The sequence below is a fragment of the Ambystoma mexicanum genome, chromosome 4q (genome assembly GCF_040938575.1).
Source record: "Ambystoma mexicanum isolate Mex_15411 chromosome 4q, UKY_AmexF1_1, whole genome shotgun sequence".
NCBI classification, from domain to species: domain Eukaryota; kingdom Metazoa; phylum Chordata; class Amphibia; order Caudata; family Ambystomatidae; genus Ambystoma; species Ambystoma mexicanum.
The window spans coordinates 121315049-121327731 of record NC_090928.1 but is presented as its reverse complement, the minus strand read 5'-3'; the positions used below and the strand labels follow the sequence as shown (position 1 = coordinate 121327731).

The 12683-nt window shown below is 43.9% G+C and overlaps 1 pseudogene; it reads left to right on the top strand.

The window, feature by feature from the left end:
• Positions 1 to 801: 801 nt before the first annotated feature.
• LOC138467532 (acidic leucine-rich nuclear phosphoprotein 32 family member B-like) lies at positions 802 to 1606 on the top strand (annotated as a pseudogene).
• Positions 1607 to 12683: the final 11077 nt, after the last annotated feature.

The following is a 12683-nucleotide window of genomic DNA, read 5'->3' as shown; positions in this document are numbered from 1 at the left end:
AAGAGTTCATGCTGCAGACTGATGCTTCCTTAATGGGACTAGGAGCTGTTTTGTCACAAAACGATCATGGGGTTTAACATATCATTTTATACATCAGTAGAAAGCTCTTCCCCAGAGAGAAAAATGATTCAGTCATTGAGTTAGACGCAATAGCGATCAAATGGGCCATAATTCACCTAAATTATTACCTCTTAGGTCGCAGGGCTTGCTGAGTAACAGACCAGTCTCCTCTAGTTTGGATTAATCAGAGAAAGCAGTCCAATCCTCAGATAATGCGGTAGTTCCTGGACCTTCAGCCGTATTGCTTCACAGTGGAACACCAGAAAGGTCGAGAGCAAGTAATGTGGACTTCCTCTCTTGGTTTCCCTGTGAAGCACCTCAGTTCAACACGCATTGGGGTAGGGTATGTGAGAAACATGAGGGTATTCTCAGTCCTAACCCCCTTGGATGCCCTGCGCTGGCTGCCAGGGAAAGGCCATTGCTATTGGATCCCGACCCGGGGGAGAAGAAGCGAGGGAGAATCATCTGGGTGGACAGTCCGTTGGCAAGACATGGTATCCCCCTTTCCCTATTGACAGCCATCTTTCCCCAACCTTCATGGGCTGTTATAAGCCAGTTCCTTTAATTTCTCCACAATTGACAGTTAACAGTACTGGGACAAAGAAGTGGCAAGTGAGAGTAATGAAAACCATGCTCTATTACCATTCTGTTACTGGGATGAAGAAGATGCCTGCTAAGAGCCGTAAGGATCAGGAATGTCCCATTAATTGTGGTCAGGCAGTTTTTCCACTTTCTGTTCTTTTTGCCCACCCCTTCAGGCCGCTGGCTCTGTCTCCCCAACAGACAAAATGGATATGAAGAAGAGACTCAACCTGGAGCTTAGAAACAGGAAGCCCGGCGAGGTGAAGGAGCTGGTGCTGGACAACTGCCGTTCAGATGACGGAAAGATTACCGGTCTCACAGCTGAGTTTGATAATTTGGAGTTCCTTAGCATGATCAACATCAATCTGGTGTTGGTTGCTAACCTCCCTAAACTCGACAAAATTAAGGAAGTTGGAGCTAAGTGATAACCGGATCTCTGGAGGCCTTGAAGTCTTAGCAGAAAGGACCCCGTGTCTCATGCACTTAAAATTGAGCGGTAACAAGATTAAAGATATCAATACATTAGAACCTCTGAAAAAATTAAATTGCCAAGCCTGCATAGTCTAGACCTCTTCGACTGTGAAGTGACTATGCTGAACAGCTACCGTGAAAGCGTGTTTGAGCTGCTCCCAGAACTTACATTCCTTGATGGGTTTGATGCGGATGATCAGGAAGCGCCCGACTCTGACCCAGAAGTAGATGGCTTAGATGATGACTTGGATGATAACGGAGAAGAGGGTGAAGAAGAGGAGGAAGAAGACGAAGATGAGCTGGATGAAGAAGTTATTGATGAAGAGGATGAAGATGATGATTTGGATGGGGAGGAAGAGGATGAAGACGATGATGAGGAAGACGAAGATGTACCTCATGGTGAGAAGAGGAAACGGGAGCCAGCAGATGAGGGAGATGATCCTGAAGATGAAGATGATGACGATGATGAATAAACCCCTCAGGACTCAATTAATTTTACAGACTGTGACTTTGCTTGTCAAATTGAGTGTGTGCGGGTGTGCGTGCCCCAGCTCCCCCATGTGTAACTGCAATGTTGCCTTTTTTTGTTGCCCCTTTCTCTTAAAGTGTAGAATAGTTTGGGGGAGAGGGATGGTCAATCCTTCATGCATTATCTTTATCCTGACCAAGGTTTTTTTCCTTTATGGGTTGTGCCATCAATTTTTTTTTGCCTCCATTGGGATAGACTGTGACAACCTCTTTTGGCTGATGGACACATCCAAATACACCACTTCAAGGACCGAATGCTTGTACATTTGTGGTGCATCACTTTTGGACATGTACAATCCTTTTGGAGGTGTCCGAATTGCAACAGATTCCTTACAGCGCTAGAAGTTGGTGTTCGGTTGATTCCTTAATTGCTGAAGCACAAGCAAAGGATTTTTCCTTCTAAGATTCTTGGGTTACAAAACGGATGTACCTACAGAGCATAACACAGAACAATGACTACTTTTACAGAAATACCTCACTCGTGCATTTGAGCAGTAATTTGTTTTAACACACATGGTTTAGTCCAGTTACTGCCACTGCTCTGGCAATGGGAGGGTGCCATTTTGTAATTTGTCAAGGTCTGTCTCGAACATTCATTTAGTGCTGTAAGCCCCTGTGCTTTTTATGAAAATAAACGGGCCTGCTATTTGGTAAAAATGAGATGATAAAAGCATTTGATCTAAGGTGGAGTTTTTATCCTGTTTTAATAGTAGCTGCTGTTCCTATTGTGAGGTGACCGTGTCATGTCAATCCATTGCCTTCAGTTTACACATTAATACCCCACAAAACCCCCATGACAAATGTAAATAAAACATTTCTAATTTTGAAAAAAAAAAAAAGAAAAAGGTGGTCAGGAAGGGCTAATTGAACACTCACACCTGCAGCCTGTCAAGGGGCTACAGGTGTATAGAAGGAGCTCAACAGAGCAACAAAGAAGACTACAGCGGTGACAGGAAAAGCACCAAGGAGGCTGGGGCAAGCAGCAGAGAACCATTCTGGTGTGAGACGCTGGGGGACCGTGGAGAAAGGTGGTCGTTGGAAGCGTAGTCTGGGAGCTGGGACTCCCTTGAGCGGAGGGAATGAAGTAAGGGAAGCTATGCTCTTGTATCGGAGTGGTTGTGTGTCTCAAACAAGAATGTTTTTGAAAGTCTCTGGTCTTTCACATTTTCAGTCACTGAATCGCAAGGAATACTTTGTATTGGGGTGGACACCTGTGACATGAAACACATTTTTGAAAGTCTGCGAACACTGGGCAATCCATTTAAAGTGAAATGGACAAATATTGAGCATTTAAAGCGTAACGAACAAACATTAAACATTTAAAGCAGAACGAACAAACATGAAACATTTAAAATGGAACAAACAAACATTGAACATTCAGAGCAAAACAAACCAACACAACAGCAGAATAATTCTTGAACAACAGACAATACGAAAATGAGTTACAAGTGAAATCCACAATTATTGAATACCAAACGTATAAATTTGCGAATAAACAAAATCAAGACCTTTTTTTAATCTAAAGATGGAACGGGCCCTAAATTCAAGCAAACCATAATATGCTGAGTTCCAAAGTGAATATAACTTTAAAGAGCAAGCAAACTACTACATGATGTGTTCCAAATTGAAAATAACTGAAGAATAAGCAAATAAAACCTGAAGTCTGATCTATAATGGAACTTTAAACTTAGACAACAGATAGAAATCTAATTTCCAACTTGTGTGAAAACTACAAGCTACAAGAACAAATATTTGAACTGTGAAAATTAAAAGAAAGAAAGCAAGGATATTTTCTTTTGAAATTACACCTAGGGGAAGGGAACCCTTGAGATCTGAGACATTTGCTGAAGTGAGGGCGGAGTCTCACAGTTCCATTGTGCTTTGTGGCTAGGAACTTTGGGAAGGGAACCCCTGAGTATTGGTTAAAACGATATCCTCCTGAATCCAAGGAACTGCTTTGCACTTGGCGAAGGGAGCTGAAAGGAAGCTGCAAGCTGGATGAAGCTCAGACTTTTGTATTGAACACTGTTTTCATTTGCTTACTGACATCCCTACACATTGTACAGATATAGTTGTGACGGCAAGCATAGGTTTTGGCACAGATTCCTAAGTTGAACTCTTTGACTCAGACTTTACTTAGTTTTATTTAGGTAGGGAAAACCCCCGTAGCACTGGGCAAGTTAGGCATTCAACCAAAGTGTTTGTTTGAACTTGAAGTCTCTTGTCTGTGTTGTACTTCATGATGCCTTCACAGACAATATGGCAAGGATGTCAAAAAACGCATAGATTGATCCTGGAAGTCCTGGATAAAATACTGGACGTAGTAGGGTCAATAACGAATGTTCTGCAGATGGCCGAGGAAGCAAAGGAGTAGACCCCAATATTCTAGCAGGCTGTGCCCAACAAGCCATCTGTCTGCTGGTAAATGCAAATTGCGCCATTGCAACTGAGAGAAGGAAGTCTATTCTGGTTAAGATAGATCCAAAATTGGGGGAAATGGCATCCTCCGAAGCTGGAACCGCCGGCAAAGGGTAGCTGTAGCTGTCAGTGATTTGTTCATCAAGGACATGGCGAAATTCGCCAGTATTTATGCAGCTTTGGACAACGCTCAGGCTTCTCTCAAGAGAGTGTTTGGAACTAAGATTTTTGGAAGGGCTTGCAGAGGCCGCTCGCATTCCAAAGGTCTGTATCGAATAGAGCCAACTGGAGGGAACAGAAAGACTGCAAGCTCATCCCTTTCTTCTCTTCGCTAGGGAGAGGCAAAGGATGGCGGTACGGAGGAAAGCAGCAAAGCAACACCTCAGGTGAAAGCAGCAGCAGCGCCATTTTGCAAACAAGCAAGCGCAGCGGCTCCCACCATAGGGGAAAGACTCGTGCAGCGCATAGAGAAATGGCGAGAAATCACAGGAGATGCTTGGGTGCGAGAAACGATGCAAGTGTTGTACTTGGACTTTAATCAGGACCCTATTCAAGCGCAACATCTAACATACCCGATAGTTTTTTTCATGAAGATGAGCGACTGTTAGGGGAAGAGATCACAAAATAACGGCGGAAATGCACAATCGCGCCAGCAGCACCCGACTGTGAGGGCTTTGGCTTTGTGAGCAATATGTTTCTGGTGAAAGGAAAGCGCAAGCTGAGGTCAGTCCTCAACTTTGGGATGCTACGCGTCTTCTTGATGTACTGGCATTTCAAGATGGAGGGAATTCATCTACTGCGAGATATCTTGCAGAAGGGAGACTGGCTGGCCTAAATAGATCTCAGGGATGTGTATCTGATTGTGCCCATTTGGCAACCTCACTATCGTTTCCTGCAATTTTTTTGGCTGGGGCAGCAATGGGAATATTTATTTATTTATTTGTTCATGGTTTATCATAAACCTTTACAAAATATTCATGAAATGACAAACGTTTAAAGACAGAACAGAATTTCAAATTTCCAAGTATAAACATTTCTCTATAATGAAAACAAAACATTATGTTTCTAAAATACTGTCATGTCGCGAGGCGGGTGGCGCTTGTGGAGCCGCTGGCGGTGCGGGAGATGATCATCTTCCCATCGCGCCGTCGCTGCCTACCCGTCACGATCTTTCTATCACCGGTCTAGTTGTTGCACGTAGGGTTGCGGATGCATCGCAATGCTTCCGGTCACTCCGCTTGTTGCTATCGCTCCCTGTGTTCTTTGTTCCCGTCCAGCCCGCTGACTCTATTTTCAGTGCCTTTTCTTTTGTTCCTGCTTTGTTTTGGTTCTTCTTCTTTTGCTTTCCTTTATTGGACCTCTCTTCTTTTCCTTTCTTCTTGCCTTACTTCTCTTCCTGTTTTTTCTCCCCGTCTTCTTCCTTTTTCTGCCTTCGCCCACGTTAGTATCTGCTTCCTGCTTCTCGTGTGTTTTCTTTTCTCTGTTTCTGCTCACACGTGTACCAGATCCCGGCCTGCCTATTGGATTGCTTTATTCTGCATGTTCTACTTGCTAGTTGCCTGTTACCCCGTTGTACTGGGTCACAGTTGCCTCTCTGGACTTCACCCCTCCAGGATCTTAACCGCCATCTCTCCTTGGATTGATTCACCTTGCCCTGCATTTGTCTCAAGAGTGTTCCGCCTGCGCATCTCTCCAGCTGACACCGAGGTCTCTCAGGGGTTTTTTGTGCCTTTGGGCTTTTTCACCTCTTGGCGCTCCCGGAGGGGGGCCCTTGGTCACCTCATCTGGTGGCACGGTGGCTTCCTTCCGTGGTCGTCCTTATCTCCACAAAAAAAAGGAGAGTACCAGAAGAAAGGAGAGGAAGGGTTCCAGAAAGGAGGACGAAGCTGAGGAGCTAGGGGAGGGAGGAGATTCGGAGTCTACTTTTTCCGACGAGGATATCACTGATTCTGGTGACAAATACATAAAAAAAGAGAAAAACAAAAAAAGTGCAAGTGTGAAAATATCATAATACAAAACAAAAATTTCAGAATCCAGATATAAACAATTATTTAAACTTAAAACAGCGTTATATTCTAAAATACATGAGAAAAGAGAAAAACAAAAGAAAATACAACTGTGAGAATATCAAAGCAAAACACCAAAATTCTGAATTCATAAATGAACAAGGGACATAACTAACTGAGTTCAAACACTGTTTTTAAAAAAGTAATTAAACCAATAATCAAAGTAGGTGAATATCTGTTTCTCATTCTATACCAAACATAATTACAGTCCACACATAACCTAGAGTCGAATAAATCAGCAAAATATTCTGTTCTCTGATTGATCAGCAATGGACATCTTAACATGATATGATATAAGGTTTCATCCATTTCAAACTGGTTGCAGAACCTACACCATTTCTTCTCCTCAGATGGATTTCTTATGTTTAGTATATAATGAGTATACATGACGTTCAATCTAAATCTCATAAAAGAATTTCTAAAAATCCTTGATGGATATTTTTTTTTTAAACTCTTTTTTATTAGTGGTCCAGAAAACACAAAACACAGTTACAACTGCAGCGTACAAATTGAAATCAACATGGTACGGTAATAGAGAGAAACATCACTACATATAACCTGAATCTTCCCAAGGTAGCGAGTCTAAACATCACTGTCATCATCAGAGATCATATCACAAAGAAACATTCTGAGAGGTCCCCAAATATCCTTAGGCCTGTACACCGAAGGGCGTGTGAGGACAAACTGTTCTTCAGCCTCGTTTACATAGACCAGCTCCCGGAGGAACTGCTTCACAGTGGGTGGCGCCGGATTTTTCCATTGTTGCAGAATACATTTTTTGGCCACTGCACATGTGACATTGAACAGTCTTCTGATCTTTTCGGAGCACTTTCCTATATCTCCGAATAAGTATTTCTGTGGAGTCAATACTGGGGGGATTTGTGTGATTTCTTCAAGTACATCCGCCACCTCCCTCCAGAACCCAGCTACCACCGGGCAGTTCCAATACATGTGGAACGAGCCAGCGTAATCTGCTTTGCATTTGGGGCATTGACTCGGAGAATCTGAAACAAACTTGGCCATCTTGGCCGGGGTGTAGTGCAATCTGTTAAGAATTTTAAACTGGATCACTCGTAGTCCAGCATTCAAGGAAACCTTCTTGGTAAGAGAGCAGTACCTGTCCCAAGTCTTATCGTCTATCGGGATCTGGAGATCTCTTTCCCATTTGTCCCTGTTCAAATTGGCCGTGGGTGCGTGTGCCTGTACTATGGCATATAGGCTGGATACCCTCAAGCGGTCTCCGGCCGTGATCATATGCACGCAGGGGCGTGTAGGGGGTTCATAAGTGAAAGATGCCCAGTGTTTCTGGAAGGCCGATCTCATACGATAGTATTGAAGAACCCTAAGTGGGCCCCTGCCAAACGCCCCAGTTATCGGCTGAAGCGTCGCGAACTTCCCCTCGATAAACATATCTCCCAGGCGCATCTCGTCACCGGGATCCCAGGCTGACCGTAGACAGACATCATGTGTCGGAGGGATGCCAGGGTAGTTCCAGAGGGAGACCTCCGGGTTATACGGGGTCGACAATCCTAGTTTCTTGAATATTGCCCTCCAGGCACCAACCTTGCAACTGACCGGGTTGAAATCACTTGTATCCCTATAATGAGCATAAAAAATTACAGACTGTATGTTCGTGGGAGAGGTAGCGAGTTCTTCTACTTGATGGATATTTTAATAGATACATTTCCATGCCTGGTAAAAATGTTCAAAAGGAGTGGGCTTGGTGATAAAGCTTAGAATCAAAGGCTTTGCTCTTTGTCAAAGACCAATCCATTCCGCTTATAATCATTTAGCATTTTTTTGGCTTATTCAGTAGAGTGCACTTTGCTATACCAGTTTCTGCCAATATCATTTCGACTTCATTATTTAGAGAGGTCATAAACGGGCATGCTGAGTCCATTCCTGCTTCCGCATAAACATTTATAACCCCCAACATCTTACATTTCTCCACAAAAAAAGCCTCCTTATTGCAACCACCGAATGGAGAGACTGCAAGCCTATCTCGTACCTGAATACCTCCATCCGAATGCTTTTAGCCAAGAAGAATAGTAACTCCTTCCATATAATTCCTTCCAGAGTTTTCAAAATATCTGCGATATTTGTGGGGAAGAGTTCCAAGCCATAAGTGATCCTTGGTACCACTTTTCTTAAATAGAACGCCTGAATGGGTTTCATCGTAAAATCACCATATTTCCTTTCCAACAATCGCATCTGCCTTAGCAACACTTCGGCTTTGGCCCCGAGTGGATTTTTAAACAAGGCGACAGTTTCAGCACCAGTAAAACAGTATCCCAGATATTTAAAAGCTTTCTGGGTCTTAATGTGTTTGCTCTCACAAAACCATGTGAAGGACTCATATTTCTTGTTGTGGCTGCCCATACAAATGATTATTTTAGATGGATTCATTTTTAAATGCAGATTACTTATAAACAATTCAAAGATCTTTAAAGCGTTGAAGACCCACTTTGGTATGGTCTATAAGCAAAAAATCATCTGCATAGGCCAGCCACGGAATGGCCCTCCCGTTGAGTTTAGGTGACACCAAACCCCCATTGAGAAAGGCTGCATGAGCTCCACTAACATAAAGATTGAAGATGGTTGGGGCCAACATACAGCCTTGACGTAAACCGTTATTGGTATCCATCTGAGAAGAAAGGTCCCCAACAGAATTCATTCGTACCACTAACTTAGTGTCTGTATAGAGTGCAATCATGATATCCAACAGATGTTTAGGCATTTCTAATGATTTTAGTTTATTCCACAATGTTGGCCTGTCCACTAGATCGAAAGCCTTACTGAGGTCCATAGATGCTACAAAGGTTGGTCTCGTCCCCTTGACCCAAGCTTTACTTTGTATGCATCTCAGGACAAGGCCCCCACAGTCCGTGCCACAGTTTTTTTTAAATCCCACTTGGTTCATACTAAGAATTTGGTTATTATCAATCCATCTCTGAACATTTATCAATACCAGGGATGCAAAGATTTTGGAGTCAGAGTCTGCAATAGCTATTGGGCGGTAGCTACAGGGCAGTAATCTAGAACCCTTTTTGTACACCGGGATCACTACAGAAACCCTCCAAGATTTAGGGATAGTTTTGGTCAAACATACATCTCTAAAGAGTATACATAAGATCCTTGCCCACAAGAGAGGATTAGATTTTAATACCTTATTAGTAAGATTATTTAGACCAGGGGCCCCAGTATTTTTGGATTTAATTATCAGGCTTTTTATTACTTCTGTCTCCCATTGTAACGCTCACCTGACTCCCACGGAGGCGTTGGTCTAGTCTGGGTTGCTGTGGCCTCTTCGAGCGTGATGCGCAGAACTCGGAACACCGACTGAACAGGACCCTCAAATCTTGCTTGTCTGGCCCGTAGGAATATCCTTCTGCACATGAGAAAGGGGATTAACAGTCTGCAGAATAGTGTGCTTGCTCCCCCGTTCCCCCCTTCGTTCTTCTCTAACTTCCTTCCGAAATCCCCGGTTGAAGCTCACCTTATGGTTTGAAAGGATGAACTATCCATCCTGCTTCTGGTGCAGGGGCGCGTGTTTGTCCAGTTACTTCACTGGTTTTCAGAATGGCGCTGGCAAAATCCACTTGACTTTTCCGAGCGGAACGCCGTAAGTATGAAGATTACAAAAGTTCAAGTGTAGAGCCTCCTTTTCTGTTGCCTTCGTAACCTGTGATCTGTCCTTTATTTCAGGTGCAGAATGAAGGCGTTGCGTTGAGGGATTGAATTGCCGATGGTAAACTCAGGTGATTTAGCGATGGGGCGATCCCTCTTAATGTCTTTATATTCCTCCAGTAATGTCTTTTGTCCTTTCCCCATAGGGGCCAGGGTGCGGTACCTGCCAACGAAGCGGCGCCGACCCGCAATGAGGAATGGTCCACCAACAGAAGACCGGTAAGTGTTATGGTGGAAAATTAGGCTTTCCTCATATGTTCCTTCTGCTCACCTTTTGTCTCTTCTTCTCTCCCCTAGGCGCAGAGATGTGGCGACCGATGCAGACAGTCGCGGTGGAGCCAGAAGAACTCCCGAGGACAGGTGAGTGAAGCGCGGCGCTGCAGCGAGCAACGCGGTGCTTTTAAATGAAAGTCTTTTCCCAGGAACGCTGGCGTGAAGGTTCCGGATGCAGGTAATAAGTTTGATAAAATTCTTAGTTTTCACCTTTCTCTTCTCTTTTTTTCCTTACAGGTGTTCCAGGATCGAGGCGGGCGTGGCTGGAGATCAGATGCAGGAGCAGACACAGTGAGCGCTCAGCTGCTTGGATGCAGAACAACGCGAAGCGTGAGCTACTGTCTGGGCGTGGCTTAAATAGCCCCCAAAGTAGTTCCAGGTAAGTATCCTTCCCTGGCCACGCCCGAGTGGCAAAAAAGTCCCAATGAAAAAATAGTCCCTTTCAGGTCTCAGGGAGGCCTGAATCTTGCAGCATGGTCTGCATCAGGTAAGTGCACAAAACACCTTCCTTTATGAGCCTGGCGCCTATGGCGCCAGGACTGATGTCCAACATGAGCCTGGCGCCAACAGCGCCAGGACAGAGTCCAAAGAGCCCCTATAAGGGGCCGCTGGGCTTTTACCCGGGGGCATGATGCCTGCTCCCGGGGGTGCTGGGCCTGGCCTAGTGGTCCGGGGGTAGGCATCATGACACGCATGCCAAGGTCCATAAGGAAGAGGTCTCACCCCTTGGTAGATAGCACTGGTCACTTGCCCTGTACAGCTTGGCAAAATTACCTGCCCAAATAGATTCTGGAATAGGGTTTACCATTGATAAATCTTGGGACGAATCAACATTGTTAATCAATTGCCAAAAGTTCGAGGATGTAGCCCCCCTCATTGCTCCCAGCATCCGTTCAACATCAAGTTGTGCAGTAATAGATCGATGGCTGAACAACCAATTCTTATATGATTGCTTTAGTTGTTTTATTGCACCCATAATTCCAGGATCAAAGATGGCCAACTTCCGCATTTTGCGGATCTCCCTATTGAGCAACCTTTTTCTCTCAAAAACCTCATGATCCATACAATGTTTATGATAGGTCGTATGACAAAGCCTATGTGGCCTCTGATCAAAAAAGCCCTGGATTTTAGATCTTATGGTACTGTCAAACTCTTTCACAGAAAACATAAGCAATCGTTGTTCCAGCTTAGTTTTTTCGTATTCAGAGATCAGTGTAGTAGTGAATTTATTTGTTGAGTTAACGGACCATTTGATCTTATTCTTGGAGGTATTAAGTAATAGACCCTTATTGTAGACCTTTTGGGCCCTCAATAGTACTTTTTTTAAAATTTATTTATTTAACATTTATAAAGCGCTCACACAGCCCGCAGGCATCGAGGCGCTGACTTAATAATAAAACTCAACCGTCAACATAGAATGATCACTAACACATACATCCTTCACTTCAAATTTAGCCATGGAATGACTTAATTTTGCAGTTAAAAAAATGTAGTCTATGATAAACGAACAACCCCTCGCATTCCATGTATAGCGGTCGTTTGAGATCAATTCAAGCACCCACAATTCAGCAAAAATGAACCAAAGAAATCCTCTGAGTTTCTAACTGCCATTAGTACATGACACCCTATTAGGGTACCGATATTCTCCTAACAGCCTATCCACTCTACAGTCTGCATTTAAATCACCAGCTATGATTATTTGACCCTCTTTGGTATCAATGGACCATATATCAATATGATTGCCTAAGGCAATAAGCTCTGCTTCCAACTGTTTATCAGAAAATTAATTCGCATTCCATTAAATATTGATCACCAATAAAGAGAAGCCATTCACCACTTCTCCAACCAAAAAAACAGTTGAAAGAAACGATTGTCCGTGCTTCCAAGTTCCTTTTTTTATCAAACCTGAGGATTCTTTTGAGGCCGTGAGCATGCCACCCTTAGGTCTGCCCCTCTGACCCTTTATTGCACATAGATCCTCCACTACAAAACCTTCCCAGCCCACATGCGAGGTCAACCATGTTTCCTGCAGGAGTATTAAATCAAAGGACTGTAAACCTTTCACAAGAGTCTCATTATTAAAAAGATTGCAATGGGAATATACTTGCCTAGCTTTTGGTCTAGCGTCAGCACCATTGTGATTCACCAAACTACTGAGGCCAGTGGTCAGCAGACTACGAGAAAAGGGGATCAGGCTTATAGTGTATCTGGACAACATCTGCATGATGTGTCAGGTCAAGCAGGTGCTCCAAGAGCAGATGAAGATAATGACCATACTTCTTCAGGAGCTGGGATTTTTGGTCATTTGGAAAAAATCTGAAATTTTTCCATCCAAGTCAATAAGAATCTTGGGTTTCATCGTGGATGCGGCCCAAGGGACACTGAGTTTACTGCTAACAAAAGCAAACATGATCAAGAAAGAGATCAAGGGGGTCACAACAGAGGGCACGATATCCCTCAGGGTGCAGGCGAGAGTGGTGGGCCAGCTTGCGTCCTCAATTCAGGTGATATTTACCAGACCTCTTAATTATCGGGCGTTACAACGTCTAAAGATCCAACATCTCAGGAAGGGTATCTCTTACGAGCCGAGAGCACCGC